Below are 25126 nucleotides of genomic sequence, written 5' to 3'. Positions count from 1 at the left end.
ACATTCCTATTGAGCAAAATCCACAATCCACCCCTCCAAAGAAAGCATGGCTTTGGGGCTTCTCCGAAATGGCATCAGATCCATGGCCGACGCGTCACATTTCTGTATAGAGAACTCCCCCGGAGCCAAAAAATTGCAGAATTACGCAACGCACAGCCCCCACAAACACCTTAAACTTGCTGTATACAGTAACCGTGACCTCTGTCACAGCCAAAACTACTCTTTCCCATCGGCTTGTACTATCTATAGTATGACAGCATCAGCAGTTAGCAACCAACAGCTGGCAGACATGTTTATTACATTTGGTTAGTTTTAGGAGTGTTATTTAGATTGAAGATGTGCGCTAAATGCGCTATAGCTAGCTAATGTTAGCATAGAGGTACAAGGCAGCTCTTTCACTTACCCGGTTCACTTCCATTCTCACTGAAGCCCATGATAGTGCTTGGTCCCTGCTGGTGCTGCTGGCTGTTTTTGAAATGCTTTAGAAGCCACATTGATGGAAGGGACAGCATCCACTTTGAGAAGCAACTTCTACCTAAAGCCCTCCTTCCATTGTTGATAGCCGTGGAAGTTCTCAGGGATGAAATGTGCCCTGCAGATTGACAAGTAGATGCCCAATTCGCCCCCTCATTCTCACAAATGCATTCCACTTTTTACGAAGTTTGTCATTCATTGTGTGACTCTGACAGTGGAGCATTGTGGGATTTTGGAGAACACCTCAAACCCAAATTTTAGAACAACATTATAACATTGTATTTAAGAGTTTTGCTCTAAGTTACTATATTTCTCAATGCCAGAAACGCATATTATAGTAAGTTCTACCCTCACTTTTTAAACTGATGCTCATTTTGTTATGGATTCCTGGTGAAACGGCAGCTCAGCCTCGCTCCGTAAAGTGGCTGACTTGACGTTGCCCAGGGCCCGGCTTTAGGGTAGTTTTTTTCGTTAAAGAGGGGCTCTGGTTAAGCCACAGTCAAGGCCTTGTGTCAGAGTGTGTACTAATGGGATTCTCTGTAGCACTGGCAGCTCTTCAATCCCCATTATATGGTATGTCTGGGCCCTGATTGTGGAGTGTAAAGTATTGAAGGAGCTGCTAGCTTTCTCCCAGACCTGAGCTCCAGAGATAGAATCTCCTGTGTTTTTTGTTTTTTTACACCATCCTGGCCAGGTCATTACCGTAAAAGAGAATGCGTTCTCAATGGGGCTTCCTGTTAAATGAAGGCAATATTCTTCTCATTCCTCCTACTCCTCCTCTTCCTCCAGATATCAGAATTTGGAATGTACAATAAGGTGAAATTGTTGTTTTAATGGTAACCTGATGGGACGATGCCTTTTGGCCTTGACTTTAGCTTGACTTTATTTCCCTTCCTACTCTCCTCAGTCCACCCTGGTCTACGTAAGTGATAACAGTGAAGAAAGGCACATTTCCTCAATGTTCCCAACATTTCGTCCAAGATGTTTTTTTTATTTTTATTATTTTCTTTGGCTGATGACCTCTTTTTGTCGGAGACGAGTACAGTCTTTTTTCCCCTCTTTCAAAACAAAAGCTTTTCAGAGGAGCTCTTATGGCCAGCCAGCTTTTTACTGACACCATACACACACACACACACACACACACACACTTGGCAAGGAGGTGGTATTCTTACTTCACCCTTACACTGATGCTGTTCTTGATCGTCCCTGGCTGTCAGAGCAGAGCGGACGTGAGCCCTCTCACGGAAACACCCCAGGAGTCAAGGGCACCTCTTGAAGGTTCCGGCTAGAGGGAGTGGCGGGATTAACGTTGACTGACTGTTCCCTGTTGGTGCCCTTGATGCAGGCTCCTCCAGGTTATCACTCCGCCTTTGGCACTGCATGTGTTCTCATTAGACTGTTGTGGAACCTTGTAGCCATCTGCAGCAATTCTTACAGCAGGCCAGGCCACTCTCTCTGTGGACCTGGCATGCTACCAAGCAGCCCCCTCATCCATTAGAATGGGAGACTGGTCTTTGTCAGTTGTCTGCTTGCCCCCAAGTCATGTCATCCCTCCTGTACTGTAAACCCAGGGATTTGATGGCCCCCTGGAGACAGTGAACCCACTGGTTGCCGTTAGCTGGGAAGTATGTGCTTTATCTCCAGGGTCAATCACATTCTTATTTATGGCTGTTGTGACGTTTTCATTGATCATACTGTTGAAGACGGTGGAATATATGTGCAAATCATTTAATTTCAAGTTTGTTTTTAGAGCACACTTCTAAAAGTAATATTTTCTTATTTTATTCTATAATTTTTGTTAATGCAGAGCAGGTCATGTTGTTTGACAAGAAACATCTCACAGGTCACATCCATCGCTGGTTAATCTGTTCAAAACCCCTCTGGTTCATTAAATCTGTTATTTTCACTTGGAAACATGAACTTCCTGTTATTTTTTCAAAAAATCTCTCCCCATTCTTATTATGGTGGCTTCAAACTTTTTTTTTTTGTTGTAAGCATGCTTTCAATTTCGTCCCTCCCGGGCCGCCTCTTTCCCTCCCTCTCTTCGTACAGAAACAGAACCAGCTTTGTTTTTGTAATGATCAGTTAAATTACACTTCCAAAGCTCAAGGTCAGAGCGACTTCCCCTTTTTGTTTTGATTTAAGTGGCACTTAGCCGTGCTACTGTAGCTAATCAAAAGGATTTATGGGGTGCATCACTTTGGCCTGGAATAAGGGGTATTTGTTGACACCCTCCTCCAGGTGTTTTTTATGTTTTTTTACTCACTATTGTTGTAGCTGATGGAATGGAAGGCAGGTGGGGAAACCTTCCACTTGTTTGGTAGAAAGCACAATGCTCTCCTCCCGCTTATCCGGAAAGTCTGTGTGTAAGCTTTCATAATTACATTGCTCTTGAGAGGGTTTTACGACCTGGTGACGCAGTCTATCACATTTCAACATGGCACTTGTTAACGGCCCTGGTGTTTTCCGTATTCCAAGTTCACTTCCAACCATGTGTGCTTCTCGGGTTTACTGTTAATTGGGATTTTTCACATGGCCCTGAAGGAGAGGAGGGAGGAGGGGACAGACAGGCAGACGAGGGGTGGGTTTTTGGACCTCAGAGCGTTGCCAAATGGTTCCTCTCCTTGATTGAGTCAGAGAGACTGTCAGGCCAGAGGCGTGGACTACGAGAACCAGATGTTGACTTCCCCTCTACGTCTCCATAGCCCTAAAGACGGATTACAGTATATTCCTGGTATTAGAGGCCTCGATAAAATGCTGTTTCGCAGCAGTCTGCATGATACTTTTGTTTTGTTTTCTCTTTAAATGCAGGAAGTCATTATTAGGCCGCCTTATCCGAGGAAATGTATCACGCCCCCGAGTTTCCACCCGATCACATCTTTTGGACTGGTTTGAGTGAACACAACAGCGGTTTGCTGGGTTAATGAGCCTGCCCTCCCTGCCAGCCAATGGCACTGCCATCTTTATACCCAGACCTGTGCCAGTCTAGTCGTTTACCTTAGAAATAGCTTCGGACAAAACCCTCCAAGCGCCCTAAATCTATCTTGGGCACTTATTTAGAATTTATGTGTGATTACTTGCCATTAAGTGCTTAATAAGTGCCGGGAGGGAGGATTTATGTCACAATAGAATGGGTGACGGGGGTAGGATGTCTTAGGCCGACGATGGATGACCACAATAAATGAAAGTGAGCAGTGAAGGATGGGATGGATTGAGAACCTTTGGTCAAACACTGCCTCTGGCTGAGCTTCTTAGCCCCCTGAGTCTCTCGTAGCGGCAGGTCATTGTTGTGTTCAAATATACTGACCTCTAATGAGAAGGCAGGTTAGCGGACGACCTGGAAGCGCTTTGTCTGCATCTCCTGGGAACACAAACACCAACAGTATGCACAGGAACAGCTGCAGGGTCGCTCCTTGTCAGTGGACGTGTACTAACACCTATTTGTCATTTCGCTGCAAAAAATACAGTTCAAGTCGGAAGTTTACATACACTCAATTAGTATTTGATAGCATTGCCTTTAAATTGTTTAACTTGGGTCAAATGTTTCGGGTAGCCTTCCACAAGCTTCCCACAATAAGTTGGGTGAATTTTGTCCCATTCCTCCTGACAGAGCTGGTGTAACTGAGTCAGGTTTGTAGGCCTCCTTGCTCGCACACGCTTTTTCAGTCCTGCTATAGGATTGAGGTCCGGCCTTTGTGATGGCCACTCCAATACCTTGACTTTGTTGTCCTTAAGCCATTTTGCCACAACTTTGGAAGTATGCTTGGGGTCATTGTCCATTTGCGACCAAGCTTTAACTTCCTTACTGATGTCTTGAGATGTTGCTTCAATATATCCACATAATTTTCCTTCCTCATAATGCCATCTATTTTGTGAAGTGCACGAGTCCCTCCTGCAGCAAAGCACCTCCACAGCATGATGCTGCCACCCCCGTGCTTCACGGTTGGGATGGTGTTCTTCGGCTTGCAAGCGTTCCCCCTTTTTCCTCCAAACATAACGATGGTCATTATGGCCAAACAGTTCTATTTTTGTTTCATCAGACAAGAGGACATTTCTCCAAAAAGTACGATCTTTGTCCCCATGTGCAGTTGCAAACCGTAGTTTGGCTTTTTTTATGGCGGTTTTGGAGCAGTGGCTTCTTCCATGCTGAGCGGCCTTTCAGGTTATGTCGATATAGGACTTGTTTTACTGTGGATATAGATACTTTTGTACCTGTTTCCTCCAGCATCTTCACAAGGTCCTTTGCTGTTGTTCTGGGATTTAAATACATCCACAGGTACACCTCCAATTGACTCAAATTATGTCAATTAGCCTATCAGAAGCTTCTAAATCCATGACATCATTTTCTGGAATTTTCCAAGCTGTTTAAAGGCACAGTCAACTTAGTGTATGTAAACTTCTGACCCACTGGAATTGTGATACAGTGAATTCTAAGTGAAATAATCTGTCTGTAAACAACTGTTGGAAAAATTACTTGTGTCATGCACAAAGTAGATGTCTTAACCGACTTGCCAAAACTATAGTTTGTTAACAAGAAATTTGTGGAGTGGTTGAAAAACGAGTTTTAATGACTCCAACCTAAGTGTATGTAAACTTCCAACTTCAACTGTATATGGAGGTGTTTTTGGGGGGGCTTGCTGTGTGAGAAAATGCAGATAAGGGTATGTGTTGTGGGTGGATAACTGGGAATCAGTCACTCAAATGTTTGATATTAAACTTGAATCTAACAGGATAGCTCCTCGTCAAGGCTAACCTTTCTTCAGAATTCCTGTGAAAAATTATGATGTCACCTGATAATGATACAGTAGTCTTTCCCAATATTTTTTTGTCTTGTATCTCTCCATTCATGTCTTTATCTTTACAGATAATCCATATTTTGCTAATAGCTGTTCCACCCACTATGGAATGAAGGTGACGTGTGTGGTTTTTCTTCTTACTAGCTCTGAGGAAAAATGTACCGTACTTTTTTTTAATATTTTTTTTTTTGGGGGGGTAGATCAGCTTAATATTGCAGATAGATTGTAACTTCCATCAATGTAATTGTCTGCATCACTTCCAATCCCCCATGTTTTTTTTTATATACAGTGGGGAGAACAAGTATTTGATACACTGCCGATTTTGCAGGTTTTCCTACTTACAAAGCATGTAGAGGTCTGTACTTTTTATCATAGGTACACTTCAACTGTGAGAGACGGAATCTAAAACAAAAATCCAGAAAATCACATTGTATGATTTTTAAGTAATTAATTTGCATTTTATTGCATGACATAAGTATTTGATACATCAGAAAAGCAGAACTTAATATTTGGTACAGAAACCTTTGTTTGCAATTACAGAGATCATACGTTTCCTGTAGGTCTTGACCAGGTTTGCACACACTGCAGCAGGGATTTTGGCCCACTCCTCCATACAGACCTTCTCCAAATCCTTCAGGTTTCGGGGCTGTCGCTGGGCAATACAGACTTTCAGCTCCCCTCCAAAGATTTTCTATTGGGTTCAGGTCTGGAGACTGGCTAGGCCACTCCAGGACCTTGAGATGCTTCTTACGGAGCCACTCCTTAGTTGCCCTGGCTGTGTGTTTCGGGTCGTTGTCATGCTGGAAGATCCAGCCACGACCCATCTTCAATGCTCTTACTGAGGGAAGGAGGTTGTTGGCCAAGATCTCACGATACATGGCCCCATCCATCCTCCCCTCAATACGGTGCAGTCGTCCTGTCCCCTTTGCAGAAAAACATCCCCAAAGAATGATGTTTCCACCTCCATGCTTCACGGTTGGGACGGTGTTCTTGGGGTTGTACTCATCCTTCTTCTTCCTCCAAACAAGGCGAGTGGAGTTTAGACCAAAAAGCTCTATTTTTGTCTCATCAGACCACATGACCTTCTCCCATTCCTCCTCTGGATCATCCAGATGGTCATTGGCAAACTTCAGACGGGCCTGGACATGCGCTGGCTTGAGCAGGGGGACCTTGCGTGCGCTGCAGGATTTTAATCCATGACGGCGTAGTGTGTTACTAATGGTTTTCTTTGAGACTGTGGTCCCAGCTCTCTTCAGGTCATTGACCAGGTCCTGCCGTGTAGTTTTGGGCTGATCCCTCACCTTCCTCATGATCATTGATGCCCCACGAGGTGAGATCTTGCATGGAGCCCCAGACCGAGGGTGATTGACCGTCATCTTGAACTTCTTCCATTTTCTAATAATTGCACCAACAGTTGTTGCCTTCTCACCAAGCTGCTTGCCTATTGTCCTGTAGCCCATCCCAGGCTTGTGCAGGTCTACAATTTTATCCCTGATGTCCTTACACAGCTCTCTGGTCTTGGCCATTGTGGAGAGGTTGGAGACTGTTTGATTGAGTGCGTGGACAGGTGTCTTTTATACAGGTAACGAGTTCAAACAGGTGCAGTTAATACAGGTAATGAGTGGAGAACAGGAAGGCTTCTTAAAGAAGAACTAACAGGTCTGTGAGAGACAGAATTCTTACTGGTTGGTAGGTGATCAAATACTTATGTCATGCAATAAAATGCAAATTAATTACTTAAAAATCATACAATGTGATTTTCTGGACAGTTGAAGTGTACCTATGATAAAAATGACAGACCTCTACATGCTTTGTAAGTAGGAAAACCTGCAAAATCGGCAGTGTATCAAATACTTGTTCTCCCCACTGTATATACATACATACATACATACATACCCTTTAAAAATATATATATATTCCCCTTTCTTACTTTCCAACCCCGCCACCCTTTCCCCTAATTGGAGTAAACTAGTGAACAACAATGCTTAGGCCTCTACTTCCAGCTTATACTTACTATCTACATTTTATGGACACAGTCAATTTTACAATAATTATATTTTGTTTGTTTTTTCTCCTGAACTTCTTCTACTCTCAACATCTCCGATCATTTTCATGATGTCCATCCGGTTTGCTTCTATATGCCATATCTTTCTAACTGTGCTCTTTCACAAAAGCTCCCAACCTACAACCTATATACTTATTATGGACACAGTATGCTTACATTATTAGTTATCTTGTTATTAGTCCCATCCTTCAATTCCATTCAACACCTCCCATCTATCTCTTAACACCATCCATATAGGATTTCGATTTGCCAACTGTATTGTGATGTCTTACTATGACTGTACTGAACTGTACTTACTATGACTTGCTGTATTATGTGGTAGCCCTACCTAGGTATCTTAAAATGAATGCACTAACTAACTGTAAGTCGCGCTGGATAAGAGCGACTGCTAAATTACTAAAATGTAAATGTGAAATGTTGGGTTTTGGTCTTAAGGTATTTCAGTAGTTCACAGATTCAATATTGAGGCTAGGATGTTATGGTTTAGGGCTGATTTTGGTCCAAAGGGCGTCCCATACTCTCCTTTTTCATCCAGCCATTATTTGATTTGTTTAGAAAGGATTACCTCAGCCTATTTTGGCTTTGGTGTTGCCTTTAGCTTTTTTCTGTTTGTTCTGTGTTTTCATCACTGCAGATTTCCCATGTTGATATCCCCATGTCATCCGATCCCTACGTATTTTTTCCTGTCCTAAAACCAAGTCCCATATGGTGTACAGTGTGAGTTTCAGAAGCAATTTACATATCTAGCGTGAAATCGAACAGCTGAAATAAGACACAGCGGAGAGATGCTTCTTGGCAGCGCTCCAGGAAGGGCAGCGGTTGTTAATCTGCTTTCTGGGCTCTGAGTTTTTCCCTGTCCTTGGCTGTTAAGCACTTTAGGAAAATGCATCTTAAGTGCTCTTTCATGTGTTTTGTTTTTGTACTTATTAAGTTTAACTTGCATGTAAATTCGCAGCATAGCATACTCAGTGAAAAGATCAGTGAATGGCAGGGAGGAAGCAAAGTGCTAGAGTCATTTTTGACATAGATCGGGGACTGCAGATGTAAATGAGCTGTTAGCTAAATCTGGTGCAGTGCATCACTTGTCACTTATGAGACTTATGTTTTGTTGTACATTGTCCCTGTTTCAAATAAATGTAATAAATACATATAATTGTATGGGAGATGTTCTCTCACGGCTGCCTGCCAGTGTTTTTGCTCAGTTTAGTTGAACCTATAGAGGGTGCTTTGGCTTTTGTTGTTTTCTTTCAACTTGAAAGGAACATCATAACTTTGATCCAGTACAATTCGGAGAGACATCCATGTTGAATAGAGTGAGACAGTAAGCCAGCAGGTATCTAAATAGCTATGACTCATTTCTCAGATGTAAAACAAAATGGTAGAATGATTTTTAAAAGCAAAAATGGGATAACTTTTTCCTCAAAAATGGTCCACCTCTTCCACAAAGGCTTTCGTGTGTTTATATAGGCCTACCTTTACTCAGTGGTGGAAGAGACCAAATACTGCAGCATCTTCAAAATAGAGTTTTTTAAAAATCTTTGAATCTATTCAGACCATTGGAAACTCCAATGTAAGCAACGCTTATGATTCAGAAGTGAACAGTTTTCTCATGTCATTGCTTGTTTTGAAGTCCTGCTGAAGAGTGCACTCCCCCTTCTCTCTCCTTCAGCAGACTGGTGATTTGTTATTTTTCTATCTTATTTCCTCTCAGGGTTTAGTTGCCAAGGCAGTGGTTGAGATATGCGGCCCTGGGATGTGTGTGTGTGAATGCGTCTGAGGAATGCCTGTGTTAAACATGACCAGAGGATCCTATCAGACCCTGAGGCACGGGAATAAAAGAGACACACTGGTGTCTGAGGATGCTCTTCACTCAAAGGAAATGACCCCGCGATACACAGGCACTGCCCGAATTCCTCCCCTTGTGTTGTCATCGCAAAAGTAAATACTTTGGGCGATGGTTTTGTTGCTAAATCAACAGGCTTTCTTGCTTAGCTTAAAGGGATAATCCACCCCCAGAAATAAATATAATGAAACTCCTGTCAATTTGATGAAAGCCTGTACTATCAGTGGGTAAAATACACATTTTCCCAGGATTCAACTTCGAAGTGGTCCGTCTGTGAAATCAGGAAATTGTGTAGGATACGTCATAGCAACATGGTTCTCGTCACTGGAGATGGGGGATAACACACTCATATTTCATAACGCTTTTAAAACAATTGCCTGCACTCCAGATCGCCAAATCATCCAATAGATGGTATGGGCATACTTGTATATAACACATCCATCCATTTACAGTGCATTCGGAAAGTATTCAGACCACTTGACTTTTTCCACGTTTTGTTACGTTACAGACTTATTCTATAATTGATTAAATAAATAAAAATTCCTCATCTACACACAATACCCCACAATAACAAAGGGAAAACAGGTTTTTAGAAATGTTTGCTAATTTATTAAAAATGAACTGAAATACCTTATTTAGTATTCAGACCCTTTGCTATGAGACTTGAAATTGAGCTCGGGTGCATCCTGTTTCCATTGATCCTTCTTGAGATGTTTCTACAACTTGATTGGAGTCCACCTGTGGTAAATTCAATTGATTGGACATGATTTGGAAAGGCGCACACACCTGCTTATATAAGGTCCCACAGTTGAAAGTGCATGTCAGAGCAAAAACCAAGCCATGAGGTCTAAGGAATTGGAATTGTCCGTAGAGCTCAGAGACAGGATTGTGTCGAGGCACAGATCTGGGGAATGGTACCGAAAAGTGTCTGCAGCATTGAAGGTCCCAAGAACACAGTGGCCTCCATCATACTTAAATGGAAGAAGTTTGGAACCACCAAGACTCTTCCTAGAGCTGGCCGCCCGGCCAAACTGAGCAATCGGGGGAGAAGGGCCTTGGTCAGGGAGGTGACCAAGAACCCGATGGTCACACTGCCAAAGGTGCTTCAACAAAGTGCTGAGTAAAGGGTCTGAATACTTATTTAAATTTGCAAATAAAAATAGATACACAGTTTTGTAGTGATTTCTATGTTGTTGACGGAAATGTCAATCTCTCCTGGCTCAAAGTGGAGGAGAGATTGACTTCATCACTGCTTGTGTTTGTGAGAGGTGTTGACATGTTGAAAGCACCGAGCTGTCTGTTTGAATGACTGGCACACTGCTCAGACACCCATGCATACCCCACAAGACATGCCACCAGAGGTCTCTTCACAGTGCCCAAGTCCAGAACAGACTATGAGAGGCACACAGTAATACATAGAGCCATGACTACATGGAACTATATTCCAAATTAGGTAACTGATGCAAGCAGTAGAATCAGATTTAAAAAACGGATACAAATACACTTTATGGAACAGCGGGAACTGTGAAGCAACACAAACACAGGCACAGACACATGCATACACACACACGATAACATACGCTCTATACACACACGTACACATGGATTTTGTGTTGTAGATATGTGGTAGTGGAGTAGGGGCCTGAGGGCACACACTTAGTGTGCTATGAAATCTGTTATGAATGTATTGTAATGTTTTTTTTAATGTATAACTGCCTTAATTTTGCTAGACCCCAGGAAGAGTAGCTGCTGCCTTGGCAGCAGCTAATGGGGATCCATAATACATACAAATACAACAGTAGCTAAGATGGGGAGAAGTATGTTCGTAATTAAGCGCTGCTCTGCCTTCTTAACAACACTATCAACAAGGCAGGTCCTACAGGCCCTAGTTTTGTCGCACCTAGACTACTGTTCAGTAGTGTGGTCAGGTGCCACAAAGAGGAACTTGGGAAAATTGCAGTTTGCTCAGAACATGGCAGCACAGCTGGCCCTTAAAGGTACACAGAGAGCTAACATTAATGACATGCATGTCAATCTCTCCTGGCTTAGAGTGGAAGAGAGATTGACTTCATCACGGTTTGTTTTTGTAAGAGGTGTTGACAAGCTGAATGTACCGAGCTGTCTGTTTGGAATACTGGCACACAGCTCGGACACCCATGCATACCCCACAAGACATGCCACCAGAGGTCTCTTCACAGTCCCCAAGTCCAGAACAGACTATGGGAGGCGCACAGTACTACTTAGAGCCATGACTACATATGGAACTCAATTCCACATCAGGTAACTGATGCAAACAGTGGAATCAGATTTTAAAAGAAAAGGTAAAAATACACCTTATGGAACATCGGGGACTGTGAGGAGACACACACAAAGGTATAGACACATGCATACGCACACATTGTGATATTGTTGTATGGCGGTATTAAACATTTTGTATTGTAGATAGGTAGTGGTGTAATACTGTTATATGATGTACTGTTTTATATTTTGTTTTATATGTAATGTAAGTGTTTTAATATGTTTGGACCCCAGGAAGAGTCAAGCAGCAGCTAATGGGGATCCCTAATAAATACAAATACAAAAAATAGGCCCACCCACTTGGGAGCCAGACCCAGCCAATAAGAATGAGTTTTTCCCCACAAATGGCCTTTATTACAGACAGCAATACTCCTCAGTTTCATCAGCTGTCCGGGTGGCTGGTGTCAGACGATTCCGCAGGTGCAGAATCCAGATGTGGAGGTCCTGGGCTGGCGTGGTTACACGTGGTCTGCGGTTGTGAGGCCGGTTGGACGTACTGCCATATTCTCTAAAACGATGTTGGAGGCTGCTTATGGTAGAGAAATGAACATTCAATTCTCTGGCAATAGCTCTGGTGGACATTCCTGCAGTCAGCATGCCAATTGCACGCTCCCTCAAAACTTGAGACATCTGTGGCATTGTGTTGTGTGAAACAACTGCACATTTTAGAGTGGCCTTTTATTGTCCCCAGCACAAGGTGCACCTGTGTAATGATCATGCTGTTTAATCAGCTTCTTGATATGCCACACCTGTTAGGTGGATAGATTGTCTTGGCAAAGGAGAAATGCTCACTAACAAGGATGTAAACAAGTTTGTGCACAAAATTGGAGAGAGAAATGCTTTTTTTGCGTAGATTTTTTGTGTTCAGTATATATTGTCATGAGAAAGTATATATTTTGCTTAGATGTGCTTATCTAAACAGTGTACCAAATTATTCAACTCAGTTTCTCCTTCAAGTACCATCTCGCAATGTGTCCTGTGTGTCTGTGGGAAAGGGCTATTTGCATAGCAATGTACTCTGCACTCGCTCTGGACGTGAGATAGGCTCTTTAATTGATAGTGCAGTTTGTTTAGGCGATTTCTACAGCTAGCTAGCTACTTCATATACTGATATTGACTTTGCTATTATTGTGTGTAGCTACGTTTGCTAGCCAGCCAGCCCAGATGGAGAGCATTGCATTGTGGGTTTTATAGTCGACTTGAGCTGCAACAGATTTCCACAATAATTTTCACGTTGCTACATGTTGGCTCACTATTTATGTTAAATAACACTAATATGCGAAAAAATATTTTTTGTGAACAAATGTTTCATTTTGTCATTAAAACAAGGTTGTTGTTTTAATGACAAAATGAAACATTTGTTCACAAAAAATATTGTTTTCGCATATTAGTGTTATTTAACACTGTTTAACACTGTTAATCATAGGAATGAGTGATTTGGGGGTGGATTATCCCTTTAAGAGGATGATTTCCCCAAATTGAGCTCAAGTGCGAAGAACACTAGTTGTCTCAGAATGTCCATTTTTATTATTTAAATAATCTTCAGAGAATGATACCCATCAAACTAAAATGCGTCTTCTCAGAAGAAGATTCATATACAGGAGATTCCATGGTTTTGAACTTGCCCAATACATTAGAGTGACTCCTTTGGACATTAGTGCTGACTGTGACTCAAGCCAAGCCTCATTGGAGTAATTGGCTAACACCATGCTGGGACTCTGCCGTCCAGTGGCCAGGCAGGGGGAGTTGGAAATCATTTTTGAGTAGGACGTATGTGAATTAATTGGGCCTGTGTTTAGGACTTCATCTAAATTAGTATGGAAGGGTTTTCCCCTCAAAGATCTTACAGACACATTTTTGCACAACAACAGAGACCAACTCTGATCCAGAGGGAAGTTTATTTGTTTATTAGTGTCCCCGCAAGAACCAACTGCTGCTGTTTTACTGGAATTGGAAAGAAAATGCACATAATGTTGTCTTACTACACTTAAAAAAGTGACAATCTTAGTTGTTCGGCAGACTAGTGTGTTTGTTAGTACCTTGGCTTGTCTTTTTGTGATGTAAAGCTAGATTTATTTCCTTGTCAAATGCTAATGATGTTCCTTTCCCCTCCTCCTAATACAGACCATATGGTATATGTTGTAAATGGTAACATGCATAGAACATGCAGGCTACATACAGTATCTGGGAGACAGAAAATAAGCATAAAATGTAGTAGGGCTGGGAATTTCCGGGAGCCTCACGATATGATATTATCAAGATACTTGGGTGCCGATACGATATGTATTGCGATACTCACGATTCTGTATGTATTGCGATTCAATACTGTGATTTTATTGCAATTCGATGTTCCAAACATATTGCTCACCTGTCTGCTGCGGAGGGACAAGAGTGCCATTATAAATAAGTTTTGATCAGTCTTGGAAATAAAAGTGCTGAAAATGAAAACATGATGGCTCCCTATTTAAAAAGATGGAGATCAAGCTATGAAGGAAAAATACAGGAATATTGGTGCAGGTACAGCCAACTAGCGCAAAAATTATATTGCGATATTATCAGAACGATACAATATACTGTCAAAAATAATGTCCCAATATGTAACTGTATACATTTTCTCCCCCATCACTAGAGTGTTAAAGTGGTCTCCATAAAAGGTCAAGTTCAACAACTTAATTGTATTATGGAATTCAAGCTTGCATCATGTTAAGGTGAATGTAGACCTAGGCCTATGTCCGAGAGAAGTTCAGGAGGTTTGATTGATTTACCAGTTCTACATTTTGGACTGTAAGGCCTACTGTGTGAATTAAGTAGTTAAAAAAATAAGTTTAAGTCATCTTGAATTTATATTGAAATATTCTCAAACGATTTGAGGATCTTGAAGACTGCAAACCCATTTTTGGTCCATTATGGTAATGTCCCTGTGACCTAAAGTTGTTAACACGAGTTCACCAAAAAACTCTCATCAGTCCACATTTTTTTCCATCTCACTGGCTGCCTTCATCTTCTTGTGGCTATCTCCGCACACCTTGGTAATTGGTGATGTGGACCATATGTTGACTTTCAATAGCTGTCTGTTCAGTCGGTGGCACCAGGACTTCTCCTTCTCAGTCACATAGTAGTTGGCGTCTTGGTCAAGATAGGGAGGGGGAGGAATAGCTTCCTCTCCTCTTCTCCCCCTTCCTACCACCAAACCCCTCTTGGTGGAGCGTTGTGCTGATGGGAAGCCGGTCATGGGGCCTGGCTGTTTTGAAAAAGGCTCCACAGCCCTGCTGCTGCCAGTGTCTAATTTTCACAGTCACCTCCTGTGACCTTTATTAATGGGGCAAGAGCGGCAGGGCTGCTGTGACCCTTCCTCTCGGGGGTCAAGGTGGTTGAGCAGGGAGCAGCCATTAGCTTGAGAGCGTCCTGAGGAGAGGCTCTTTTGTAACCCCCAGGACACATGTCACTTTCTCCTTTCCCCTTCTCCCCCAATTAAAGTGATTTTCCTAACTTTTTGTTTTTCTGGCCTGCGAGTTGGGTGATGTTTTGAATCAGTATTTTTAGGGATGTTCTATGGGGAGTTTTCCTTTTCTGTTGAGTAGGTAAGCTTTTTGAGGCCTAAAACTAATTAAGATGTTTTCTATCACCATTTTTCGGAGTAGCCTAATTGTCATTGTAGATTATTTTTTGTATTTTTTTTGGAAAGGTAGCCTATTTGAGACTGATGAAGTTCAAGCATGTGTACTGGTTGTTCTTCTTTATAAAGTCTGCTGCATACACTGGCTCAGCTCAGGGCTGGCTTTGCTTGGGGAGCCATAAAACATGCTGTTCCATCAAGTTAAAAAAGGTACAGTATATCACCATAGAGAGCCAGATACTCTTCAGCATAATGAGATTGCCAGATTGAAACTTTCATCAAGTTTTGCTTAGAGACCCTGACATTTCCCAAAGGAAATAAATAAATATGTTGTGGTTCATTTTGTCTTTTTGTCTCTCTTACAGCTTACCCTATTGTTAATCTCTTTCCAATCTGAACGCATGAACAGCATCACTACGTTGGACAATATCACTCCCCTGGTAAGTATTTTACTACAGCTTTCTCTTTCTTCTGATACAAGAAGCAAAACAATTTACTTTGCAGCACCACGCCGTTTTGACTGATAAACAGATATAGGCCTAATTCATCGCAACCAAGTACATACCCAGTTACTTTTAAAAGTTACTTATCAGTTTATATATATATATATATATATATATATACAGTGGGGAAAAAAAGTATTTAGTCAGCCACCAATTGTGCAAGTTCTCCCACTTAAAAAGATGGGAGAGGCCTGTAATTTTAATCATAGGTACACGCCAACTATGACAGACAAAATGAGGAAAAGAAATCCAGAAAATCACATTGTAGGATTTTTTATGAATTTATTTGCAAATTATGGTGGAAAATAAGTATTTGGTCACCTACAAACAAGCAAGATTTCTGGCTCTCACAGACCTGTAACTTCTTCTTTAAGAGGCTCCTCTGTCCTCCACTCGTTACCTGTATTAATGGCACCTGTTTGAACTTGTTATCAGTATAAAAGACACCTGTCCACAACCTCAAACAGTCACATTCCAAACTACACTATGGCCAAGACCAAAGAGCTGTCAAAGGACACCAGAAACAAAATTGTAGACCTGCACCAGGCTGGGAAGACTGAATCTGCAATAGGTAAGCAGCTTGGTTTGAAGAAATCAACTGTGGGAGCAATTATTAGGAAATGGAAGACATACAAGACCACTGATAATCTCCCTCGATCTGGGGCTCCACGCAAGATCTCACCCTGTGGGGTCAAAATGATCACAAGAACAGTGAGCAAAAATCCCAGAACCACACGGGGGGACCTAGTGAATGACCTGCAGAGAGCTGGGACCAAAGTAACAAAGCCTACCATCAGTAACACACTACGCCGCCAGGGACTAAAATCCTGCAGTGCCAGACGTGTCCCCCTGCTTAAGCCAGTATATGTCCAGGCCCGTCTGAAGTTTGCTTGAGTGCATTTGGATGATCCAGAAGAGGATTGGGAGAATGTCATATGGTCAGATGAAACTAAAATAGAACTTTTTGGTAAAAACTCAACTCGTCGTGTTTGGAGGACAAAGAATGCTGAGTTGCATCAAAAGAACACCATACCTACTGTGAAGCATGGGGGTGGAAACATCATGCTTTGGGGCTGTTTTTCTGCAAAGGGACCAGGACGACTGATCCGTGTAAAGGAAAGAATGAATGGGGCCATGTATCGTGAGATTTTGAGTGAAAACCAGCAAGGGCATTGAAGATGAAACGTAGCTGGGTCTTTCAGCATGACAATGATCCCAAACACACCGCCCGGGCAACGAAGGAGTGGCTTCGTAAGAAGCATTTCAAGGTCCTGGAGTGGCCTAGCCAGTCTCCAGATCTCAACCCCATAGAAAATCTTTGGAGGGAGTTGAAAGTCCGTGTTGCCCAGCGACAGCCCCAAAACATCACTGCTCTAGAGGAAATCTGCATGGAGGAATGGGCCAAAATACCAGCAACAGTGTGTGAAAACCTTGTGAAGACTTACAGAAAACGTTTGACCTGTGTCATTGCCAACAAAGGGTGTATAACAAAGTATTGAGAAACTTTTGTTATTGACCAAATACTTATTTTCCACCATAATTTGCAAATAAATTCATTAAAAATCCTACAATGTGATTTTCTGGATTTTCTTTTCTCATTTTGTCTGTCATAGTTGACGTGTACCTATGATGAAAATTACAGGCCTCTCTCATCTTTTTAAGGGGGAGAACTTGCACAATTGGTGGCTGACTAAATACTTTTTTTCCCCACTGTATATATATATATATATATATATACACAGTTGAAGTCGGAGGTTTACATACACTTAGGTTGGAGTCATTAAAACTCGTTTTTCAACCACTCCACAAATTTCTTTTTAACAAACTATAGTTTGGCAAGTCGGTTAAGACATCTACTTTGTGCATGACACAAGTAATTTTCCCAACAATTATTTACAGACAGATTATTTCACTTATAATTCACTGTATCACAATTCCAGTGGGTCAGATGTTTACATTCACTAAGTTGACTGTGCCTTTAAACAGCTTGGAAAATTCCAGAAAATGATGTCATGGCTTTAGAAGCTTCTGATAGGCTAATTTACATCATTTGAGTCAATTGGAGGTGTACCTGTGGATGTATTTCAAGGCCTACCTTCAAACTCAGTGCGTCTTTGCTTGACATCATGGGAAAATAAAAAAAAATCAGCCAAGACCTCAGGAAAAAAATTGTAGACCTCCACAAGTCTGGTTCATCCTTGAGAGCAATTTCCAAACGCCTGAAGGTACCACGTTCATCTGTACAAAACAATAGTACGCAAGTATAAACACCATGGGACCACGCAGCCGTCATACCGCTCAGAAAGGAGACGCATTCTGTCTCCTAGAGATGAACGTACTTTGGTGCGAAAAGTGCAAATCAATCCCAGAACAACAGCAAAGGACCTTGTGAAGATGCTGGAGGAAACCGGTACAAAATTATCTATATCCACAGTAAAACGAGTCCTATATCGACATAACCTGAAAGGCCGCTCAGCAAGGAAGAAGCCACTGCTCCAAAACCGCCATAAAAAAGCCAGACTACGGTTTGCAACTGCACATGGGGACAAAGATCGTACTTTTTGGAGAAATGTCCTCTGGTCTGATGAAACAAAAATAGAACTGTTTGGCCATAATGACCATCGTTATGTTTGGAGGAAGGGGAAGGCTTGCAAGCCGAAGAACACCATCCCAACTGTGAAGCACGGGGGTGGCAGCAACATGCTGTGGGGGTGTTTTGCTGCAAGAGGGACTGGTGCACTTCACAAAATAGATGGCATCATGAGGAAGGAAAATGATGTGGATATATTGAAGCAACATCTCAAGACCAAAGCTTGGTCGCAAATGGGTCTTCCAAATGGACAATGAACCCAAGCATACTTCCAAAGTTGTGGCAAAATGGCTTAAGGACAACAAAGTCAAGGTATTAGAGTGGCTGTCACAAAGCCCTGACCTCAATCCTATAGAAAAGTTGTGGGCAGAACTTAAAAATCATATGCGAGCAAGGAGGCCTACAAACCTGACTCAGTTATACCAGCTCTGTCAGGAAGAATGGGCCAAAATTCACCCAACTTATTTTGGGAAGCTTGCGGAAGACTACCCGAAACGTTTGACCCAAGTTAAACAATTTAATGGCAATGCTACCAAATACTAAGTGAGTGTATGTAAACTTCTGACCCACTGGGTATGTGACGAAATAAATAAAAGCTGAAATAAATAATTCTCTCTCCTATTATTCTGACATTTCACATTCTTAAAATAAAGTGGTGATCTAACGGACCTAAGACAGGGAATTTTTACTAGGATTAAATGTCAGGAATTGTGAAAACTGAGTTTAAATGTACATTGGGGAGAACAATTATTTGATACACTGCCGATTTTGCAGGTTTTCCTACTTACAAAGCATGTAGAGGTCTGTAATTTGTATCATAGGTACACTTCAACTGTGAGAGACGGAATCTAAAACAAAAATCCAGAAAATCACATTGTATGATTTTTAAGTAATTAATTTGCATTTTATTGCATGACATAAGTATTTGATCACCTACCAACCAGTAAGAATTCTGTCTCTCACAGACCTGTTAGTTTTTCTTTTAAGAAGCCCTCCTGTTCTCCACTCATTACTTGTATTAACTGCACCTGTTTGAACTCGTTACCTGTATAAAAGACACCTGTCCACACACTCAATCAAACAGACTCCAACCTCTCCACAATGGCCAAGACCAGAGAGCTGTGTAAGGACATCAGGGATAAAATTGTAGACCTGCACAAGGCTGGGATGGGCTACAGGACAATAGGCAAGCAGCTTGGTGAGAAGGCAACAACTGTTGGCGCAATTATTAGAAAATGGAAGAAGTTCAAGATGACGGTCAATCACCCTCGGTCTGGGGCTCCATGCAAGATCTCACTTCGTGGGGCATCAATGATCATGAGGAAGGTGAGGGATCAGCCCAGAACTACACGGCAGGACCTGGTCAATGACCTGAAGAGAGCTGGGACCACAGTCTCAAAGAAAACCATTAGTAACACACTACACCGTCATGGATTAAAATCCTGCAGTGCACGCAAGGTCCCCCTGCTCAAGCCAGCGCATGTCCAGGCCCGTCTGAAGTTTGCCAATGACCATCTGGATGATCCAGAGGAGGAATGGGAGAAGGTGATGTGGTCTGATGAGACAAAAATAGAGCTTTTTGGTCTAAACTCCACTCGCCATGTTTGGAGGAAGAAGAAGGATGAGTACAACCCCAAGAACATCATCCCAACCGTGAAGCATGGAGGTGGAAATATCATTTTTTGGGGATGCTTTTCTGCAAAGGGGACAGGACGACTGCACCGGATTGAGGGGAGGATGGATGGGGCCATGTATCGCAATATCTTGGCCAACAACCTCCTTCCCTCAGTAAGAGCATTGAAGATGGGTCGTGGCTGGGTCTTCCAGCATGACAACGACCCGAAACACACAGCCAGGGCAACTAAGGAGTGGCTCCGTAAGAAGCATCTCAAGGTCCTGGAGTGGCCTAGCCAGTCTCCAGACCTGAACCCAATATAAAATCTTTGGAGGGAGCTGAAAGTCCGTATTGCCCAGCGACAGCCCCGAAACCTGAAGGATCTGGAGAAGGTCTGTATGGAGGAGTGGGCCAAAATCCCTGCTGCAGTGTGTGCAAACCTGGTCAAGACCTACAGGAAACGTATGATCTCTGTAATTGCAAACAAAGGTTTCTGTACCAAATATTAAGTTCTGCTTTTCTGATGTATCAAATACTTATGTCATGCAATAAAATGCAAATTAATTACTTAAAAATCATACAATGTGATTTTCTGGATTTTTGTTTTAGATTCCATCTCACATTTGAAGTGTACCTATGATAAAAAATTACAGACCTCTACATGCTTTGTAAGTAGGAAAACCTGCAAAATCGGCAGTGTATCAAATACTTGTTCTCCCCACTGTATTTGGCTAAGGTGTATGTAAACTTCCGACTTCAACTGTGTATACAGTACCAGTCAAAAGTTTGGACACACCTACTCATTCAAGGGTTTTTCTTAATTTTTTAACTATTTTTTACACTGTAGAATAATAGTGAGGACATCAAAACTATGAAATAACACATATGGAATCATGTAGTAACCAAAAAAGTGTTAAACAAATCTTCAAATAGCCACCCTTTGCCTTGATGACAGCTTTGCACACGCTTGGCATTCTCTCAACCAGCTTCACCTGGAATGCTTTTCCAACAGTCTACTTTGAATCATCTCAAATATAAAACATATTTTGATTTAACACTTTTGTGTTATTTCATAGTTTTGATTTCTTCACTATTATTCTACAATGTAGAAAATAGTAAAACAAATAAAGAAAAACCCTTGAATGAGTAGGTGTTTCCAAACTTTTGACTGGTACTGTGTGTGTAATATATATATATATATATATATATATTTTTTTTTAAACTAATAATTACCAGTACTTTGTCTTCAAAGAGCTGTTGGATTATAATGATTCCAACTTTCATGTAATCAAACTCAGAGTATATTTTTCACAGTGAATACGCTCTGTTTTCCGTCATACCCTTCCCCCTTTCCCATTCCTCTCTGCTTGGCTTGCCCAGACAGGCTCTCAGTAGAAGTCAAACACAGGTTCTTTTTCTGCTCTTGCTACAACTGGGTCAGTGAGAAGCACAAGGTGAACCTGTTTACCTACAGCTCACGCAGGCTGCCCTACTGAACCTGACTGGACACACACACACACACACACACACAGAGCCATGTCAAAAAGACGACAACTTTTACATTTTGCAAGGTGTTCCTAAAGTCAAGTTGAGGACCAGACTGACCACTTTCCTTCTCTTTCTGTTGCTTTGTTGCATTAAAAGCGATCAGATAAATATACAGGTGTTTGTGCGTGGGTGCCAGTGTGTGTTGAGGTCCATTATATGACTGTGCGTGTATGAAATGTGGAGAGGAACAGAATGGAGCAGCTGGGTCTGCTTTGTTGGCTTGTTTTGGAATGTCAGAGTCTGGTGTTGATTCAGAGCAAAGCTGCATACTCTACACCTTTCGTGCGCAGCTGCAATGATTCTGCTCTTAATAAGGTCCACATAAGACAAAGCTGGAGGAGACGGGGGGTAAGGAGTTGGAGGTGGGGGTGGGGGTTGCGGTGCAGCTCGCCGAGTCAAAATATGACTGCCACCTGCGAGGGAACCTAGCAGCTGTGTTGACCGTCTCGTCTGACTGTGAAGAGAGGCACTGATTATAAAGTGCAACATTTTGGCAAGCCAGCAGTCTCGGCGAGGAGCGGCTTTGATCATTTAGCCTTGTAAACTGCTCCATCACCTAAGGCCTCAGGTAATACACTAGTTTATTAGCTTAACGAAGGGGTTGAAATGTTTATCTACAGTACTAAGCCCTCAAGCACTTTTGTTGCCAGCGATGAAGAATCCTTTTGGCAACGACCTAAGGTATGAGCAGTTTGTTTGTGCTCATTTGTGGCAGCTTTGGAGGAAGATGTTGTATTAAGCTACTTAAAGTTTATCTGTCGATTTTGATACACTTTCCTCAATGCACTTGTAGATGAATGTATTGAGAAAGTATGAGTTGCCAATTGTTTCTCGGCAAGATGACTGAGGAAATTGAGTCATGCGTGACCTTGGATGTTTCAGACAAATGGAGCTCGGAGGTAAACTAATAGTCTAGATACCAGGTGGCCCACTGCATGACACATTGAAACCCACAAAGCATATAGGTGTAGGATCTTAATTTGATCAGTTTCTCACAGCAGGAAAATTATCCTGCAGCAACAGGAAATGTGAGTTATTGTGTGGATTATAATTAATGGACATTTTTGTAGGAGTTGATACATTTTTTGTTAGTGGAAATCAAGTCTGACATTTTATATTACAAACTTTAGAAGCCCTTTAAAACCTTGAATACGCCTCCCGAGTGGCGCAGCGGTCTAAGGCACTGCATCGCAGTACTTGAGGCGTCACTACAGCCCCGGGTTCAATCCCAGGCTGTGTCACAGCCGGCCGTGACCGGGAGACCCATGAGGCGGCACACAATTGGCCCAGCGTCGTCCGGTTTTGGGGAGGATTTGGCTGGCCGGGATTTCCTTGTTCCATTGCGCACTAGCGACTCCTTGTGGTGGGCCCGGGCGCCTGCAAGCTGACTTCAGTCGCCAGCTGGATGGTGTTTCCTCCAACACATTGGTGCGGCTGGCTTCCGGATTAAGCGAGCAGTGTGTCAAGAAGCACTGCGGCTTGGCAGGGTCGTGTTTCGGCGGACGCATGGCTCTCGACCTTCGCCTCTCCCGAGTCCGTAGGGGAGTTGCAGCGTTGGGACGAGACTGTAACTACCAATTGGATATCACGTAATTGGGGTGGAAAAAGGGGGTAAAATTAAAAAATAAATCTAAAAATAACCTTGAATACACTACAAGTTTGCATTTCCTGCAGTGCAGGACATTTCCTGCAACAACAGGGTGATCAAATTAAGATTCTACATTTCTATCCGCGAATGATTCAACCCTAGCAGGAGATTATTCTACCTAATGCTCACTCACTACTGATTGCTGGCCCCATTCTGAACAGCAAACACCTGCATTCTGACCAAGGCAATAATCCCATCTGGGTTTGACACCTCACCACTGACTTGACCATAGGCAGGTATAGTGTGTAAATTTGTTCAGTAACGGAGGACCTAACTCTGAAACTCCTGGTCAGTCACTGATTGGAGAAAGGTTTCACCAAAGGGCTAATGTATGCTATTCATAACTAGAGGCAGCAGTCTGCCCGGTAGTTCATTTTGGCTGTTGTTTTGACTCATCTTTGGTCTATTGTGGTGGCAGGTCCGCTGGGGGTCCCATGTAAACAGCTCTCAAAGGGGTTCCCCTCTCCTACTGTCTCTCTCAGAGAGCCTGTGCCTCTGGTTTAAATGGGGTAATTGATAGTAGAGGATGCCTGATCCTGGTGTATGGTGCCAGGAAGGACCAGCTCTGTGTCTCTGACCCCTCCAGTACAAAGGGGACCCTCTCCTCATCCCTTCTCTCAGAAAGCTGGGAAGAGTAAATATTTAGCAGGCCGCACAACAATGGCTCGCCCAGGGAGAGAATGAGACTTTCACCAGATCTCATGGCTAAAGGGACATTTGGCAGAGGGGGGAACTAGGGGACTAGTTGGCTAATTCTGGAGGAGGGGTTTTAGGGGGAAAGGAATCTCTCATGCTGAAGTCTCATTTCTAGGGAGGGTTTTTCACCAGGACCCACAGCAGCCACTAAGGGGACTTTTTATCTAAATATATATTTAAGATCCTTCACACTGTTTGAGTGATCAGACATCCTTTCTGTCAGCGCTCTCTCTCCTCTGTTTGGAAAACTACTTAAACTCCATTATGGCACACATCTTTCTTTCTACCGTTCTTTTACCACCCCCTACTTTGACATTCTAACACTGACACGATTGTGTGTGTGTGTGTGTGTGTGTGTGTGTGTGTGTGTGTGTGTGTGTACAGTGGGGAGAACAAGTATTTGATACACTGACGATTTTGCAGGTTTTCCTACTTACAAAGCATGTAGAGGTCTGTACTTTTTATCATAGGTACACTTCAACTGTGAGAGACGGAATCTAAAACAAAAATCTAGAAAATCACATTGTATGATTTTTAAGTAATTAATTTGCATTTTATTGCATGACATAAGTATTTGATCACCTACCAACCAGGAAGAATTCCGGCTCTCACAGACCTGTTAGTTTTTCTTTAAGAAGCCCTCCTGTTCTCCACTCATTACCTGTATTAACTGCACCTGTTTGAACTCGTTACCTGTATAAAAGACACCTGTCCACACACTCAATCAAACAGACTCCAACCTCTCCACAATGGCCAAGACCAGAGAGCTGTGTAAGGACATCAGGGATAAAATTGTAGACCTGCACAAGGCTGGGATGGGCTACAGGACAATAGGCAAGCAGCTTGGTGAGAAGGCAACAACTGTTGGCGCAATTATTAGAAAATGGAAGAAGTTCAAGATGACGGTCAATCACCCTCGGTCTGGGGCTCCATGCAAGATCTCACCTCGTGGGGCATCAATGATCATGAGGAAGGTGAGGGATCAGCCCAGAACTACACGGCAGGACCTGGTCAATGACCTGAAGAGAGCTGGGACCACAGTCTCAAAGAAAACCATTAGTAACACACTACGCCGGCATGGATTAAAATCCTGCAGTGCACGCAAGGTCCCCCTGCTCAAGCCAGCACATGTCCAGGCCCGTCTGAAGTTTGCCAATCTGGATGATCCAGAGGTGGAATGGGAGAAGGTAATGTGGTCTGATGAGACAAAAATAGAGCTTTTTGGTCTAAACTCATATTAATATTACCAAATATTAAGTTCTGCTTTTCTGATGTATCAAATACTTATGTCATGCAATAAAATGCAAATGAATTACTTAAAATTCATACAATGTGATTTTCTGGATTTTTGTTTTAGATTCCGTCTCTCACAGTTGAAGTGTACCTATGATAAAAAGTACAGACCTCTACATGCTTTGTAAGTAGGAAAACCTG

At 42.5% G+C, this 25126-nt stretch overlaps 1 protein-coding gene across 1 annotated transcript in view; it reads left to right on the top strand.

The window, feature by feature from the left end:
• Positions 1 to 25126, top strand: part of LOC121552190 (protein dispatched homolog 1) — a 92156-nt gene that overhangs the window by 24881 nt on the left and 42149 nt on the right. Inside the window, exon 2 of the mRNA XM_041864914.1 lies at positions 15458 to 15532. The gene's annotated coding sequence lies outside the window, so the exon portion shown is untranslated. The remainder of the gene's footprint in view (positions 1 to 15457; positions 15533 to 25126) is intronic.

Source organism: Coregonus clupeaformis, chromosome 36 (assembly GCF_020615455.1).
Source record: "Coregonus clupeaformis isolate EN_2021a chromosome 36, ASM2061545v1, whole genome shotgun sequence".
Taxonomy (NCBI): domain Eukaryota; kingdom Metazoa; phylum Chordata; class Actinopteri; order Salmoniformes; family Salmonidae; genus Coregonus; species Coregonus clupeaformis.
The sequence above is the reverse complement of the archived record's forward strand: the minus strand, read 5'-3'. Positions and strand labels throughout refer to the sequence as shown.